This window comes from Podarcis pityusensis (genome assembly GCF_964106645.2).
Source record: "Podarcis pityusensis genome assembly, chromosome: 3".
In the NCBI taxonomy this organism is placed as follows: domain Eukaryota; kingdom Metazoa; phylum Chordata; class Lepidosauria; order Squamata; family Lacertidae; genus Podarcis; species Podarcis pityusensis.
In genome coordinates this window covers 37,176,685-37,190,605 of record NC_138026.1, presented here as the reverse complement: position 1 = coordinate 37,190,605, position 13,921 = coordinate 37,176,685, and the positions used below count along the sequence as shown (strand labels likewise).

General features: G+C 42.5%; 1 long non-coding RNA gene across 4 annotated transcripts in view; it reads left to right on the top strand.

Annotated features, from left to right (window-relative positions):
• The window catches only part of LOC308472830, a 210,796-nt gene that overhangs the window by 77,756 nt on the left and 119,119 nt on the right, over window positions 1–13,921 (top strand). Inside the window, exon 4 of one of the 4 annotated variants that reach the window (XR_013983744.1) lies at window positions 742–876. The exons of the other annotated variants lie outside the window; for them this stretch is intronic. This is a non-coding gene — a long non-coding RNA (uncharacterized lncRNA). Of the gene's footprint in view, window positions 1–741; window positions 877–13,921 lie in introns of those variants that run through there. 4 annotated transcript variants of the gene reach the window in all.

Sequence of the window (13,921 nt, the reverse complement as noted above, 5' to 3'; positions counted from 1 at the left end):
TAATGCAGGTGGTCCAACACATGGCCCTCGAGGCCCTTTTTGGCAGTCCTTGGCAACATTTGACACACACACAAACACCCAGCCCTTACCCAGGTATGCTGAGCTTTGGCTCTGACAGGGTCCTAGAGTCCTCCTGTCTCCTTCCCAAAGCTTAGTTAATGCTTTCCTGGCTTTGGGAAGGAGATGTAAAGGCTCTAGGACATGGGTAGGCAAACTAAGGCCCGGGGGCCGGATCCGGCCCAATCGCCTTCTAAATCCGGCCCGCGGATGGTCCGGGAATCAGCAAGTTTTCACATGAGTAGAATGTGTCCTTTTGTTTAAAATGCACCTCTGGGTTATTTGTGGGGCATAGGAATTCATTCTTTCTTCTTCTTCTTCAAAATATAGTCCAGCCCCCCACAAAGTCTGAGGGACAGTGGACCTGACCCCTGCTCTAGGACCCTGTCAGAGCCCTCAGGCCTCCTCTAAATCTAGCACCTTACTTATCTGGCTTTGGAAAGGTGGCATGAGTACTTGGTGGGGGCATCAGTTTTTGAACTCACTCTCCCCTCCTCCATACAACAAGGCAGTGTGCAGTCCGTGGGTTCCATGTCGATGTACTAGTACGGCCCAGTTGGCAGGAAAAGTTTGACCGCCCTGCCCTAATGAAATGTGCTTCACATGCCTCAGCTTGTTTTTATGGGGCAAGCGTATCATACAGTCCATACCATACAACTCAGAGGTTTGAATTTATTTTTTCAGGCAAAATATTCTACGCATGGCAGTCGCCTGTGTCCTGGATTGTGGGATTTTGAACTGGACCACATTTCAAGTTGAATAAAACCTTGCCCTTGGAGATCAAGAAAGAAGACAATGCCACACCAGTGAAAAAACGTAGAAAGATTGATATGATTGTCGGTGCGCTCATGGTAAGAATACACTCACAGTGAAGTTTTGTTGCGTGTGGGGGGGTGCATTCTTGCTTGCAGGGCTGGCTCAATACATTTTGGTGTCGGGCGAACCACAAAATAGTACGCCTCAGGGAAGAAAGGTAGAGCGAAAATCTACATTGGGAACAAGTGCTAGAGGAGACCTGCAGTGCCTCCTATTCCCCAAGAGGGGGCTGTAGACATGGTATTGGGGGGTGCCTGCTGAAATGGCAGCAGACCTGGCATCTAAGGAGTGCTCCGCAGTTGTTGCTGCCACTGCGGCAGCCGTGGTGGGCAATTCATTCCTTGGAGGCCATATCAGCTGCCACCTGAGGCGGTCACCTCACCTTGTCTCATGAGTGGGCTGGCCCTGCTTGCATGCACTGGGGAAAAGAATATATAAATTCAATGTGAAAAACATTATGTGGAGGGGGGGAATGTACACGATGTGTATTCTAGGATTTTTGCTGAAATATCTCAAACTGAGCATCTGCACGTTTTTGAATTTTTGTAACCAACTCCACAGCCTTCCTTAGTGTGTGTGTGTGTGTGTGTGTGTGTGTAGTCCCATACTTAAAACCAATTGACAAAAAGCCAATTAAAAAAAAAAACTGATTTCACACAGAACCTACATTTTTTCCATGCCCTATTGTGAAAAATATAATGTATATGTAAATTAACCAATCTGATTTGTTACTTGTCCCCTCTGTGTATTATTGGGGAATGAAGATAAGGAGATTGCATGGGTGAAATCCCTCAGAGTTACATATGGCAGTGTAAGGGACAGCTGAAAAGTAGAAATTCTGGCACCATCCTTTCTCAGTCATTCTCATAGGCCCCAGCAGCTGAAGGAAAAGCTACTTTTCTAAAAATGTACTGCAGCATGCAGAACTGGTGCTGTCTGTTATGCTCGAAAACATTGCCTGGTACTACAGTTGTTGACAGCCACTGCATAAAAATTGCTAGCTATATTTCCATTTATCTGTTTTGTCAAAGGCTTACCATCTCCCCTCAAGGACGATGATTTAGTTCCCTCCTAGTAAAATTTTGCTGGTCATTATCGATGATCTCATGAACAAGAGCAGTTAGAGCAATGCCATCCAGAACACTGACAAAAATGGTGCATCGCGGGAATTTAAGCGCCGTGTACATTTTTCACAATGTATTTTGTCATGGGAGGCAGAGCTGTACTATTAGTCTGAATGCTAAATGTATGGTGCTGTTTAAAAATCTGAAGGATAAATTACAAATAGCAATTCTAGATCACCCTGGAAATGCAGCTTTGCTTCTCTATAAGCGTTGCACAATGCAGCCTTGATGCTGGGGCATCTTTAAAAAAAAAAAAACTTGCCAAGAACACTTTTAAAAAAATTAATACGTATAGTCATGGGCCCTGAAACGTAACAAGATTTATTTTATTACAAGTTTTCTCTACTGCCTTGCATCGATGGAAAGAAATACCAAAGCAGTTCACATAATTTAAAAATGCAATAAAAATAACAAAACTAATAATAATTACTAATCACTACTAATCAATAGTATTAAGGGTCAAGGGGAGCAGGCATTTCTTCAGTTGGTAAAAACAACCCACAGTTGTTGATCTCAATGGGGAAAGCATTCCATACAGTTGGTGCCACAATGGAGAAATATTTCAGCATATTAATGCAATTGCTGTCAACCTACCTTCCTTCCTTCCTTCCTTCCTTCCTTCCTAAAAATCCACTTTTTGCACAACTCCATAATCACCATGCTCTATTGCAATGCCACCTAAGTGTGTGCAACTGAATGACTACCTACTTCTGGCTTGATTCCTTCCCCTTCCTCTGTGAGATCTCACTTGTGTTGAATGTTCAGTTGTGAGTTCTGTGGGGCAGGGACCTATCTTTTCATACTGGTAAGCTATCATGCACTGGGATGGTGCTATCATTCATTGTGTAGACCGGGGTGGAGAACCTTTGGCCCTCCACAAGTTGTTGAACTACAGCTCCCATCACCCTTGACTCTTCGTTTCTTTGCATTCTTGGATACCAAACATTCTCCCCTCTGCAAAAAAAAGAAGATAACCTTAGGCCACAGTCCTAACCCCACTTACCTGGGAGTAAGACACATTGAATTCAATGTAACTTATTTTTGAGGATTCATGGTAAGGATCGCCTGTTACTATCCGTAAGGTTGGTTTACTCCATAGAGGAGCCAGTGTAAGCTAAATAGTTGGATAATATCCCATTTCTGTGAGTTTAAGAGTCACAAGTTAGTAGATGTAACAGACGTACCTTTTCCTTATTAATACAAGGGAAGACCACACCTGCAGAACTTCTCATCTCCTCATCTCCTTTGTTTCTAAAGGAGAAAGAAACATATCTGTTTAGTTTCAAGAAGGCCAGAATTGTTGGCAAGCTGCCCAATGCAACTTCCCCTGCCTTCATCACTACCTGCCCCTCACAAAGTCTATGGCAGAAAGACGCCTTGGGCTCTTCAGGGTTCATTTCCCACTCTTGTCACCTTCAAAGTGTGATTCACAAATATATTAAATTGATATCACCAAAACCCCGTTGAGTATCCAAATTCAATATAATAGCATGCATAATTATATCCTACACAAATAATTCTTGCATCACTGCAATCATCTGATTTTCAAGAAGAAGAAGAAGATTGGATTGTGCAATTTTTTAATGAAATGAAGCTGCACAGTACTTGAGCCTTAAACCATTTAAATCTTTAGAACCAAACTGGTGTAACTAAGATAACAAGTTTCAGCAACTTGCATTACAGCCTTGCTTCCAAGTTATGTATTTTTAATTGCAGAACTTTCATTCAAGGCTAAAAAAAAATTGCACTCTTATTTGGAAGATCAGTAGAAGTGTGAATTGAACTTCTGAGTAAACATGTATGGTTTCCTAGTATCTGTATGCTTAGGAGAACAGCCAGAACTCAAGTCAACAATATAGTTGAGAAGATCTCCTAGATATGTTGAAAAATTCAGTTTCTAATTTTTACATGAGAAGCAAATGGTTTTTTTTAAATAAAAAAATAAATCCTGAGGCCATAAAATAATCCAGTCTTGACAAGCAGTGAAGCCAGTGACTCATCTGTATCTATAATTGGATAAAATGTTATACTTTGTCAAAGCATTATTATAAATAATAGAGAAGGGAGGTTGTAAGTTAGGGGGGCTGCATGTTCATTTTTCGTGTTGAGACAGTCCTTTGAATCAGCAGGCCATTGGCCACCCCAAGTGCCTGTCATTAACAAGGAGAACACAATCTGCATTCGTTGTTACAGGTTTTTTATTTTATTTTTGTATGTCCACTTGCCATCTCACCCTCAATGGTAAAATAAATGCAGCCCTGGCTTTCCTGCAGAAGCCTGTATTTTCTTGGAATTTACAATTGTATGGGTAAATTCTAGATAAGCTGTGGATTACAGCTTCTATCAGCTCCCTCAACCAGCATGGCCAGTGGTCAGGTATGCAGGGAGTTCTAGTCCAAAGCATCAAAATTAGTAATGTACTGAACCCCATGAAAAATATTCCTATTAACAATTTCAATCAGCTTAATTCTGCCCATTTATACAGTAAATATTACACTGGAGCTCTCTGCCAAAGAGATAAGCCATGAGAGACTTACCGTATTCTTTGCTCTATAAGACTCACTTTTTCCCTCCTAAAAAGTAAGGGGAAATGTGTGTGCGTCTTATGGAGCGAATGCAGGCTGTGCACCTATCACAGAAGCCAGAACAGCAAGAGGGATTGCTGCTTTCACTGCATAGCGATCCCTCTTGCTGTTCTGGCTTCTGAGAATTTTTTTTTCTTCCTTGTTTTCCTCCTCCAAAAACTAGGTGCGTCTTGTGGTCTGGTGCGTCTTATAGAGCGAAAAATATGGTACATACCAACCTTTGGGCTTCCCATCTTAAAATACAAAGGCAGGAAGGTAAAATTCCTGCAATTAAGTGGCCATAAAACAATAAAGCAATATAACCATGAAGCTAGTTAGAAAGGAGCATGTTCAAAGAGATGCATGGTGTACAACTATGTGTCTTATCTTATAGCAGTAATTTATTGTATTGTTTTTATGTATCCAGATATCCCATGGGTATCTAAATCAAATCTTGCTTTGATTTAGAAAGCTTCCATCCATCTTTTAATTGTGCTTTTAAAATGTGCAGTTTTAGACTTAGCTCATAAATTAGATATTCCTGTAAAAGCTTCAAAGCATGCAAAACCCCGTGTTTTGGAACCATCCAGCCACTCTCATTTACAGAGATGCTCCTTGCTCTTTTTGTGTGCGTTCTTACAGGGGGATTTGCCCTCAGCTATGCATAAAATCCTATATACAATGTCTTTCTTTGTTTGCTTGCTATGGCTTTGCATACTGCAAGCCAATCTCATCTGTTCTTTATTGTGTAACGTTATTCTTACTAAATTAAAAAAAAATCCTTCCAGTAGCACCTTAGAGACCAACTAAGTTTGTTATTGGCATCTCATACCAATTAGAAACTTAGTTGGTCTCTAAGGTGCTACTGGAAGGAATTTTTTATTATTATTTTGTTTCGACTATGGCAGACCAACATTGCAACCTACCTGTTATCCTTACTAGTAAAAGAAGTTGTTTTAGTTGGCTTGCGTCTCTCAGTAGCTTCTTCGTGGTTTCTGAAGTTCTATACCTAGGAGAAATGTGCATACTTTTATGTGGCATTTACCACTGGGAAAACTAGGGTTGCTACTTTATCTGACAGCCAAGGGCTAGATATGTAAAAGGCAGCATTTAGGAACAAAGCATTGCTTGCTGTATAACTTTGGTGACCTTTTGGTGAAAAAGAATTCGGGAACTAGGGAGCATCCTCTATGTACCACCCAGAGCTCAGTTTCCTTGGAATGAGTGTCAGCAAAGACAAGTGCCTTTAGAATATATGGTTTTACTTACACATATATACAATCCGAGCATAGGATGGAGGTGCACGCAGCATTAACACCCAAAAAGTCTTGCTGCCTAATTAGTTGCAGCTTTGGATCCAGCACAGAGCAAGCATGTATCTGTGCCTCCAGCTTCCAGCTCAACTCTCACACACTACACTGACTATTGTTCTTCTACCTAACACACTTTTTGGTGAGTGGGTGGAGGAAGGCCCACCCTTTAGTTCTGCGGCACAGAGCAACTGCTTTGGTTATGCTTATCATGGCAAAACCATAACAAATCAGCTAATGCCATTACATAGACAAAGGAACTAGTTTGGCAAGCTTGCTCTTTCTCATTCTACCCTACTGATACAGGATCCCAAGAACTGGAAGGGACTCAGGGCATCATCAAGACCAGGGGTCAGCAAACTTTTTCAGCCGGGGGCCGGTCCACTGTCCCTCAGACCTTGTGGGGGGCTGGACTATTTTTTTTGGGGGGGGGAGTGATGCAAGAGCACCATGAGCCCCAGGGGCTGCTTACCAGTGTCTTGCGACTGGCAGCAGTGGAGGGACGATGAGCAGCGTGTGAAAGGGCTGCTTAAAATGGCAGCCACTCGAGCACTGCTGCTGCTTGCACCAACAAAGTCCAGCCCCGTTCCTCCTCTAGGCAGGGCAGGGAGAAGCCAGGAGGAGGGAGGGAGGAGGTGGAGGCTGCGCTCCTGCAGAGGGAGGGAGAGGGAAAGAACGCATGCGCTGGCAATCCACGCGGCGATTCCCAGACCGTCCGCGGGCCGGATCCAGAAGGCAGTTGGGCCTGATCTGGCCCACAGCCCTTAGTTTGCTGACCCATGATCAAGACTGACACCCAAAAAAAAACCCCCTCAACTCGTAACAATATAAAGAGGAGAGAGGGTAGTGTAAACAGCAGGTTTGCAAATTACTATTCAAAATAGTACAGGAACAGGGCTGGGGGAAAAACATTTTGTAGGCTTGGGAGGAGCCCCCATTAGGGGTTAGGCACTAGTCCAGCTCACAGCCGTGTGAAGACTTGAGATTCTGAAGTGGCAGCTGCAGATTTCAAGCACTTGCGTTAGAATTTTGCAACCTCTAAGGATGCATGTAGCTGTTTCGGGCCACAACTGTTAGCCTATTCATCAAATAGTTTTGGAAATGCCACCATTTTATTCACTTTAATTACATTCATTACACCTCACTTGTTTATTAAACACTCGTAGTATGTGCCACTTTCGCGATTCTGCATCTCTGAGGGCACGAGGGGAGCAAAAGGGTTCTTAAAATACTTCTGTTTTGTGCAGTGGAAAATACTACTCTTGTTGCCAGAATGGTAGTTTTAATACAGGGCTGACCACCCATCATGGTTTTTAAGAATAAATTTCAGAATATTCAAACTAGCCAAGCTCTCCCTTAAGTGTAAATCTTAGAATATATATTGGAAAAAGAGAGAAATTGTTGGAAGTAATATGATAATCAACAACTGATTTTTTTGGTGAAAATTATTGGTATCCTAGAATGATAACAGTTGAACAGAGACAATATTGAGGAACTTGGAGAATATTAAAACAATTGTTAATGTTTTATTAGAATTGCATCATAACTGTTCTAAGTCAATGGTCTTGATTTAAGATATATGGTTTACTTATAGTCCTATTAATGAGCTGTCACTTCACAATTACCTATAGAAATATGGATAATTGGTGGAATGGCTTTGCCAATGATTAATTATGCTAGGCTCAATATTTTGTTCTTTGTTCAGTCTATATAGCATAAAGGACATGCAGTGTACTTAATACTGGATGTAGCATTTCTCTTGGGAAAGCTAATGAAATGCATATTTGATGGAACTGCTGTCAAATGGATACAAAATGGGATTAAAATTAAACAGTGTAATTATGCATTGTGCAATGACTATTTGAGAGGAGATGTCAAATGGGCTTCTGAAAGGAATACCAGGGATCACTGATTCATTAACAATTTTGGTAGGTGAGGCAGAGAATCACACTAATCCAATATTAAAGTGATAAAAAGCTGGCAAGGGTTACAGATCTCATTGAGGGTATGGACAGAATACGATACGTTCTGAACAAATTGAAGAAATTCAATATATGAAGAGTCTTTATAGAGTGAGATTTAATCAAGATCATGTAAATTACTTCACACAAGATACTAAAATGTGCAAATGCAGAACTAATACATGCTTGATAAAACTCTCAAATGCAACAGGGGCGAAAAATGTGCGAAGGCTGCAGTAACTTAATTTGGTTCCATCGTCTAGCAAGGAATAAAAGAACAGAAAAGTTCACATGTCAAAAGACATAGTCCTGATCCTACAGCAGAAATTACGTTGTGGGGAACAGTCATTTCCTAGAATCCTAAAGCTGGGTTGGGACCTCAAGGAAATCTAGTCTGATCCCCTGCTGATACAGGAAACCTAAGAGGGGGCCATCAAGCCTGTAATGAAGGTGAACCTACTGCCAACCAAAGGAGCTTGTGGTCCCACTGTGGATCAGCTTGTAGCATCTGGAATGAGTAGGGAGCATCACCCTGTCCTTTGCCTCAGGGAGCAAGATGGCAAGGCCCAGCTCTGCAGAAAAACAAATGGCCCTTGGGTGGCTTTTCAGTGTTCTGGAACGGACATTCGCTACGTACAGTACCTAAAAGCAGCTAATTCCGTACCCTAAAAGATAGGCAGGGACAGGCCTTTTCAGTTTAGCTAGGCCATAGGCTTAAAAGAAGATGGAATAATCAAAATACAGTTTTATGAAATTATTATTTTCTGCAACACCTCAGATAAAAGAGTTAAAGGATGAGGAGCATTCCATAGAACCTTCACACAATGTGTTTCACTCCTACTACCATGTGCTGTCTTCAGCATTCAGTGTACAGTGGTACCTCGGTTTAAGAACAGTCCAGTTTAAGAACAATTTGGTTTACAAACTCCACAAAACTGGAAATAGTGTCTTGGTTTGAGAACTTTACCTCAGTCTGAGAACAGAACGGTGGAAGGGCACTGGCGGCAGGAGGCCTCATTAGGGAAAGCGCGTCTTGGTTTAAGAACGGTTTTGGTTTAAGAACGGACTTCCAGAATAGATTAAGTTCATAAACCAAGGTACCACTGTAGTTGCTTAGAAGATATATTTTATTACAAAGCAGACAGTAACATATGTACAGCATTTGTCGTCTGAACTTAATATTTAGTTGAACAAGTTAACTGCCAGGCTTGCTCTTAAGATTATATTCATGTTTAACATATGTGAGCATGGGGTGGGTGCTCAAAGGGGGCTGCAGGATAGGATAAAGATGAGGCATGGAAATGGGGGGGTGGTCTGTGTGCAACAAGGAAGGGATGGGGGTGCAAAGGGGTTTGAGAAAAGAGAGGTAGTAGGAGGCATGGGAATGGGGTTAAATCTTCAGAATAGCTCAGTCAGTAGAGCATGAGACTCTTAACCTCAGGTTTGTGGGTTCGAGCCTCATATTCGGCAAAAGATTCCTGCATTGCAGGAGGTTGGACTAGATGACCCTTGCAGTCCCTTCCAACTCTACCATTCTATGATTCTGTGAAAAGATTTAAGGGCTTCAAAGGGCTTAAGATTTAAGGGTTTAAAAGTCAGCACTTTTAATTGAGTGGCCTCTGAAAATACAGAATTCAGCCTGCACCTTAAGCTGTTCAAGAAAGATAAAAGATTCTACACAATTAAAAAGCAAACCCAGGCTATTCAGAACTGGTAGACACTGGCGGTGGGAAGAACCCATTAGCAGTGTGTTTGTAACTAGTAATGTCGTTACAATCTGCCAATAAGATTCACAGGCAGGGTAAAAAATACTGATATGGAAAGATGTCCATATAGCATTGTCAGTCAGAGCTCATTAAGAAGAAAAATACGGCTTAGGAGACATGGGTGATTTGCTGGGTCACCTAAGAAAAAAAAGAGAGACAGAGAAAGGAATGGAAAATGTTCCAATAAGTGGCAGAGAGTAACAGATAGTTAAAAGAGCAGATGCTGTGTAGTAGCTACAGTTGCTATCACAGCCAGGGGAACATTTGTTCAGCAAAGAATGCAAGAGATGCACATTGAAGTGACATATTGTGTAAAATAATGCAAGCAATAGTGTGTAGTGGCAGAAAGCAGTGGGTATTGCTTTTGTACATGAAGTGCACAGTGAGAGTCAATGAGCCTGTTGCATCACTGCTGAGCGTTAAGGGAATGGCCATATATTGTTGAACAAACTAGGGACACAGAACAAGATTATCCATTTTCTTACAATTTTCAGAGGGGGTAGCGCTCTGCTGTAGCAAATACAGTGGTACCTCTAGATGCGAACAGGATCCGTTCCAGAGCCCTGTTCGCATCTAGAAGCAAACATAACCCGTGCCCACGCGTCTGCGCGTGCGCAGGTCACGTTTTGGCACTTCTGCGCATGCGCATGCGCGTGACGTCATTTTGAGCGCCTGCGCATGCGCAAGCGGTGAAGCTCCGTTGCTTCCGGGTTGCTGCAGAGTGCAACTCAAACGCACTCATCCCGAAGCACATTCAACCCGAGGTATGACTGTAGCAGTCTTGTGTTACCTTAAACAAATTTATCATGGCACAAGCCTTCGTGGGCTTTGTCAGATGCATGCAGTATTTGTGTGTGTGTGTGTGTGTGTGTGTGTGTGTGTGTGCATAAACAGGCCAGAAGCCAATGAAATGTATAAAATACACAGACAGTTACAATTGTTTAATGCCTAGTGTTTCTTCATGAAACAGTTGTTAACATAGGCATCCTGGATTACATTATAATTTTTCCCCATTCCTTAAGAGAACACTGTAAACAACTAAAAACTTTGTCAGGATGAGAGTAATGCTTGTAATGTACGAGAAACTATGGAAAAATAGATTATTATTCTTTTAACAAATTAGAGAACATAAGATAAGCAGTGGGGGGGGGGGAGATTGATAATGGTAACCATGGAAGGGCAGAGGGAGGTCAAAGGATTCAGAGAATGCTAAATGAAGAGGTGAATGATGTGTTTGAAATTAAATTTGTTACTTAAAACAGCAGCAGCAACAACAACATCATAGGCATCCTGTTATTGGTAAGCCAATTAATACCTACTGTGTGATTTATTATCATCATCATCACCATTAAAACATTGTCCTTATTCAACCCACACATGACAGCATTGGACCTCTTTGTCATTTTCTTGCAGTAATATATACTGTGAGGCTAGGGCCAGTTCACTGTGGAGCCTGCAATCCAACCCCTGTTTATAGATAAGCCTTTGCTAAGCTGTATCATTCAGCCAACTAGATAGCCCTGTTTCAGCCCTGTCATTGCCACTGCTGCTGCAGTCAGTTGCCTACTTGGTCTCACTGGCAGCACCTGTCTTCTTTAGGCTGCAAAGAGGAAGACTGAGAAAGTATTGTTGAAGGGGAAGCAGCGAACCCACCCACCCCAATTACAGCTGTTCACCTAAACAAGACAGTCCTAGCTCAGTAGTTGAAAAAGGGTAGCAGTGCTGCTGAGAAACAGGCTAAAACAGGGACTTCCATTTTGGCTGCACCCCACCCCATCACCAGAGCTGATAACTGCTACTGTCAGTTGGAGACTTCTTTTCCGGCAGGAGGTCACCATGTAAAACAGCCCATAGAGAGTTAAAGAAAGGAGAAAGTGTTTGGTCGTATAGACTTGGTTCCCAGCTTTCCCATGAGCAGGAACCCTCAAGAGATACTCCCCCTCGCAGAAGGGAGAGAGGTGGTATTTGCTGGTTTCACCCTGCTCATTTATCCCACTCCACCCCTTGCTCAAAATCCCATCTAGAGGGCTGTGGAGAACAACATGGGAAGTTGTACAGGGAGGCTGCAGGAGGAATTCGGCTAACAACACACACAACACACAGGAGTTTTTGTCACATTGGGATTCCTTCTGTGAACCTTCCATTCAAAGACAGATGACTCAGGAGCTGAGCTACTGTAACGGACCTGCACTGGTTCAAAGCCATTACGGACTTCCTAACTTTTCAAGACGTTTTACAGATATACCTTCATGTCTCTGGTCCAGGTGAAAAGCACACCTTAGTAGGGGGCCCACTTAGTAGAGTACTTTCCACAAGTGTGATGTATGTCTCCTTTGAGGGTATAATTGCAGTAACATGGAAATAGACTCTTTAATGTAGGAGAATCTCGGGAAAACACTCAGAGATTCAAAAGGGGTTTTCTTTCTCTATTTTTTTGGCAGATGAAGAGCCTGAAACTATAGCTTTTTGAGGAATTAGCCTATTCAATTTGGAAAATAGTTTAAACTGTGTACTTTGCTGCTCATTACTACTATTGAAATAACCATTAGGTATCCATATACTCTAGCTTATCCATCATCTCTCATGCAACCCTCGTCCCCCCCCGCCCCACCTTTACTTCCCCAATCTCTAAATCCTTTCTTCTGCTTCTCTGCTATCCGTAGCAATTATCTCAGGCTCATTTCCCTGTCTTTAGATGGGAATTTATAGTGATGCACCATCATAGAACTAATGGTTCCCTGCCACAGACTTACTATTTGCCCCTGGGCTGGTTGCTTTCCCTCACCTTCAGTTCTCCATCTAGACAGGAATAATATAATGATGACCTACATCTCATGTGTGGTTTGGGGGCAAACATGATAAAGACTGGAGAAGCAAGTAGGTCACCATACTATATCATAGCTGATGGATTGCAGAACAGAACTGGCCACCTCTTGACAGAGTCCTTTTAATTTTTTAAAAAGTGTTTCCTGTGCCTTTTGTAGGGTGGGTTCTTGTGTGTTCCCAGAGCTTTGTTTTGAAGTGAACTGTGTTCTATTTATTTCATATGGTTGGTGAGATTCAGATAAACCAGTTCTTCCTTTTCAATGAGCAAAACATGTAACTAGAATTCTCAGCAATTTTAAATTTATAGAGGCAGATCAATAACAGTTACACAAAGGGAGAAAAGACAGAAGTTGGCATTCACCGTTCAAGAAGGAAAAAGGGCAGAAACTATCTTAAACAAATAAAATGTCAGATTCGTTTTATAAATTTTTGTATTTGTGAATAATTATATCAAATAATTCTAACTGTGGGAATCTCTTAGGTGTAAGGTAATGCAAACAAAAAGTACAGTATCTATGGTAACAAACAAGGAACCATAGCTGTGCCAAAAGGAGACTTCAAGAGCCATTAAAATTCCTGTATCACACACTTGAAGGGCTGCATCAGAATGATCAAACCACGTGCTACAAACTGAGTGTATACATTATGAACAGTTCAATCAGGAAAGGAAATAAGAAGACTAGAAAGCCAAGTAAAATTTGGGCCAAGGCTCACCAAACTTAGAGCCAATCTACACGTGCAAATAAAATGCATGGCCATAGAGTTATTGGGACTGTATACAGGGATCACCGATGTGGTGCCCATGAGCACATGAGGATCTGCAGACCCCTCCATTGGTGCCCCTAAGGTCCCTTCCCCTTCCACGGAAATTAGGCTTGAAAGTAGGATACCGTTGTAGCCAATGGACTAGGTTGCAGCCTGTGTGTGGTTACAGGGTGTGTGGAGTGCCTACAACAGTTCCTCCAGTTGGGCCCCCAGGCCCCAAAAAAACATCGATAGCCCCTGCTGTGCCATTTTAGACAACAGGTTGGAAAAGAGGCATTAATGGGGAGGCGGGGACAAGTACATATGAGTAAGGAAACTGTAAGGATTTGGGGTCTGTAAATATATGCAGAAGAAATAGCATAAAACATACGTAATTTAAATTGCAGAGTGACTTAGCAGTTTGTATTGTGTTATCAAACCTTCCTCTGCTTTAAAAGCCCCCTGAGACTTCAGGATCTGCTAATAAATTTTTGACTAGAATGTTCCCAGCAGTGGCGGAGTTTCATGCTCCGGCACCGGGGGGGGGGGGCGGAGAGCAGGCGGGGGCGGGCATGGTGAGAGTCCTGCCACCTGCAGGGGTGTGGCGCATGTCCTGGGGGTATGGCACACCGCCTGTGGGGCATGGCGCCCAGCGCAGGCGGGGAGGCAGCCATGATGGCACCCCACCGGGATTGTGCTGCCGGGAGCGGTGCGTTCCCCCCACACTCCTCTTCCTCCACAAGTGGTTGGGAG